Source organism: Meleagris gallopavo, chromosome 13 (genome assembly GCF_000146605.3).
Source record: "Meleagris gallopavo isolate NT-WF06-2002-E0010 breed Aviagen turkey brand Nicholas breeding stock chromosome 13, Turkey_5.1, whole genome shotgun sequence".
NCBI lineage: Eukaryota > Metazoa > Chordata > Aves > Galliformes > Phasianidae > Meleagris > Meleagris gallopavo.
Genome location: NC_015023.2, coordinates 943,939 through 948,318, shown reverse-complemented (window position 1 = coordinate 948,318; position 4,380 = coordinate 943,939).

Below are 4,380 nucleotides of genomic sequence, written 5' to 3'. Positions count from 1 at the left end.
AGCAAAACCTTAAAAAGGCTTTTGCACTGGGAATACTCCTATATATAAGCACTCTTGAAATGTACCTCTTGGTAATTTGATTGTAATCTCCAGCTTTCAAGGTTTTCCTGCTTCTTTGTATGCTGCAAGTTAGGCTGCTATAGGGACTCTACGGAAACAAATCTGTAAGAAAAAAAAACACTGAAAAACAACAACAACAAAAAAACACATACAAACCAACAAACAAAAAACAGAAATCCCATTAAAAGCATCTTTATACAGTCCTTCAAGGCACACCTGCAAAACTTTATATCCTTTCTTTTAATTTTCTCTAGAGACTTTAATTAATCACTTATCAGGTCATGAGCCTTGAGAACGTTTACAAAAAGAAAGTATTTTCCAGGTGCAGAGGCTTTTAGCTGCTATTTGTGCTTTCAGAGCAAGTCTTTACTGACACTACTTTGCCCTACAGAAGAACATATTTGATTCTGCTTAGGTGAAAATCTGTCATGTCATAAGCAATCACATAGCCTTTCTGAATACTGAGTTTCGGAAAACAAGTTTTATAATTTCACTTTTCTATTTCTTTTTAGATGAAATCACAGACATTCGTTCGGTACGGAGAGGTCTAACTGATATGAAAATATAGAAAAGACATCACAGGTGATTACTGAGAACTTTCACGAGATACCTCCTTTGCATTACCCCAGTACCATCTGTAAAGAGGATTTGGACACAGAGTGATGATGAAATTCTACTCTAAACAAGCACTAAGCACAACCCATCTTCGAAAGCATGCAGAGCAAATTACTCATCTGAAAGCTCACATTTCGGCACGGGGAGAGGTAAAATGTTACACTGATTTCCCAAGTGTCTAAAAAGTAGATCAAGTAACACTAAAATGAAATTGTCAAACTAGTAAATGGTTTTCACTGAGATAATCTTTATACTTAGGAAATAAATATTACAGATGATTTCTAGTGCAGAAGAGCTCTGATGTGTAATGCTTCTTTACCAATTCTTCCTTGTTGTTAAATACTCTTTTCTCACCCTTTCTAAAATGATTGCTTGCAATCGCTGCCCTTAAGGTGACATTCATGAGGGTCTGGTGAGGATTTGAGGTGGTGAGATTTATGGTGAACGGACCAACGAATACATGCAGAACATTTTGCTGCTGACTATCATCTTGATCCTTCCCGATACACTTCATTCCATCTTAAATCAAATTTCCACTGATGCTCATCACAAGTCATAGGAAAAGCCCACATCGAAATGCACATTACAGCTCTGCTCCTATGCTCTTCATGGTTGTCTGCTCCAGGTGGTAAAACAAGTGGAAAATACTAGTGAGTTGTGTAAAACAAGCCTGATTTCTGCATACTTAACTCCACTAGGAAAAAATTCTTATTTCCAGAATGGATGTCCTAGAAACAGAAAGCAGCTACTCAGCTCTCAGCCAAGCACATCCTGTTTCATGTTTTCTCTGCATTTTGTCTGAATTCTCTTTACTGCTTTATACCTAAGCATAGCTCCTGAGCCCAGCAGGTCTTCCATTTGGACAAAGGCAGCACTTGGACACAACTTGTGCTATCAGACATCAGCTGCCAGGCCTGCTCCAAAGCACAGAGAGTACACTGTGTGGGACAGAGGTGTGAGCTGAAGGGCAAAGCCTGATGCCCTGTGACTTGCATGAGCTGCCCTTTAACCTCTGCCTTTAACACTTATCCCTGAGATGTAAGCATGTGATTCACTCTGCTGGACCTTTTAGGGCACAGGAAAAGTGAAAATATATTTTTCTCTCTGTCTCATGATACAACTATACAGCATCAATGTAACATCTGGAAATGTGACCAGTTGCAAACATCTGTGCCCCACTACAGACTTTGACTTCACTGTGCCCTTCCTGGTAACTCCAAATCTGGGAGATGTATTTGGTTCCTGATAACCACAAAAACTGCATCACAGTTTCAGAACAAATAACTTCAGAATCTTTTAGTTAAAAGAGTAAGGGAAAGTGACATTCCTGAAATTGTAATGTCTGTACTAAATAGAAACTGGGCATCACAATCTGAAAGTGAACATTATTTCAACAGCAAAGCAAGTAAATATGAAAGAGTGAGCTCTCGCCTTAACTGCAGTGCTTTTCCACACTTCACTTCTCACAAGATCTCACATGATAATTAGTGATGTTTCAGGTTATTGAAGCAGCTCCTAGTCTGCCCTTCTGCCACAAAAGGGAACGACAATCTGAGTCACAGAATTAGAGAGAAAAAAAACAACCCTTCATTTCATCCTTCTTCCTTCCATTCCAGAATACATGCTCACATTGATTAGAGACTGTTTTTTTTTTCCTCCTATCTAGTCGCATGTTGTTTCAGCAAGAAGATATTTCATAGCATCACAGTCTGTTTGTAAGGATTTTATTTAACACTGTACTGAGATATACCCTCCTACTGCTCAACCCTGTGAATACGGATGGAGAACAGCCACCATGGCCCCAGAAGCAGCGCTGTGCTGAGGGATCAGGGTTTCCTATGGAATGTAGTGTGGCAGCCAAACTCCGTGGCACCAGTTCAGAAAAACAATTATAAACATTCCTAACCTCATCCCTCCTCAGGAAACAACTTAATAAGGTACTTCTCTTTAAAAAATATGCTGTGCACTGCGATGCACATTTCCTGCATTATGGACTACATCTGGAGATAAGTTCCATGTGGAATAACGAGTCTCTACCCAGGCCTATAGAGCAAAGAGTTCTGGGAAGTTCAAAAGAAGATTTGTTAATACTTTTTCATTTCTGGAAAAGAAATACAACAAGAAATTCAAAGACACCAAAATAGGTAGCGCGTACAGACATTTTTCAAGCACAGACTTACCAAAGGCAAACACACTGGTGTGAGGTAGGGTGTGTGTCCTGCAGGGCTCCAAACCTTTCTTCCTTTCTCAATCAGACAGCCCAACGGCAACTCACACCTCAGCACCAGGAGCAGCCCACAGAACAGCTTGCAGCACCTGCACAGGACCGTGGCTGCAGTCGTTTCTGAGGCACAGGGTGATGCCCCCATCCTGCTGCCCAAAGAAACATCCCTGAGCCAGCTCCAGCCTCTTTAGATCCCTGCAGTTTGGGCACAGCTAAGTTCACTTCACAGGGCACAGCCTGCAGCTACACTGAGCTACATCTCACTGCGGCCACATCTGTAAACAACATGATGGCTCCTAACTGTTTTCATACAATTTCTATTAATTGCTGACTTAGCAACAGAATTCCCGAAAGCTACATAGCAGTCAGTACAATATCAGCTGTGGGCCCAAAGAGCGGCAGGGTTTGTGATGCTCCTCGAGATACCAACCTTAATTCTACCCCTATACAGGTGCTGCCAGCCACAAACCTTCAGAGGTCTGTTCCAACTTCAATGATTCTACGAAAGCGATGCAAGGGACTGGCAGGCAAGGTGTTCTCCCTCCTAGTGTGATGTTTGTCTATTTTCAAACAGTCCTTCTCCTTTATCCAACAAAATTATCATTTCTAGTAAAAGCAGAAACCCCCAAAATAAGGACACGAAACAGCAAAGAAAGAAGCAGCACTGAAGGAGACGTGCTCTTAAAGGGACTAAGGAACTAAATCCCACCAATAGATAATGGGAATGGGAATGAGAAATCCAGGCTCTTTCAGAAGACCTCTGACCCTCATTTTCAGCTGCCTTGATGTAGCAGTCTGTTTAGGGCACTGCATTTAAAAGCACCATAACTCAGAGTGCTTAGATAGCTGAGGATTTTAGAAAAGGCTGATCCTACTGCCTCAAACATAAACATCATTCCTCTTTTTAATATAATGTGTATACACAACTAAGACCAGGCAGAGCACACATGAAAGCCATTCAGGAATTTGCAGAGGCTATCACTGTCTGCGTGGTGGGGTGGGAGATTTCAGCCAAGGAGAGTCTGGATTGGAGTACGTTGTGATGGAGAGGAGAGGGAGAAGAGAGCAACTGCAGTTTAGTGAGCAGGCACAGGCAACAGAAATGACAAAAAATCCCAAACTCTTCAAAGAGTGTAGAAGTTTCATCACACAGAGTGCACTTTTGTGAAATACAGAATGGGGGGGGGATAGGAGGGGTGGGAGAATAAACACGCGTTTTATGGTGTGTTTTGCTTTTTAACTGTAAAACAGAACTTCCGATCTGTCTTCTGCTCTGACACATTTTGAGAATGAGCAAATAAAAGGAGAAAAGCAGAAGTCAAAATGAGAAAGAAGGCTGACTGCAGTCTGCAAACCGAGCGCTACAAGAGGCGGATGTGGTGTGGGCATGAAGTCAAATCACAACAGAAAATTGAGACAGGATTTTCTTCTGGAAATAAACAGAGGGGAAAAGTGCTGTTCTCAAAAAGAAAAAGAAAAAA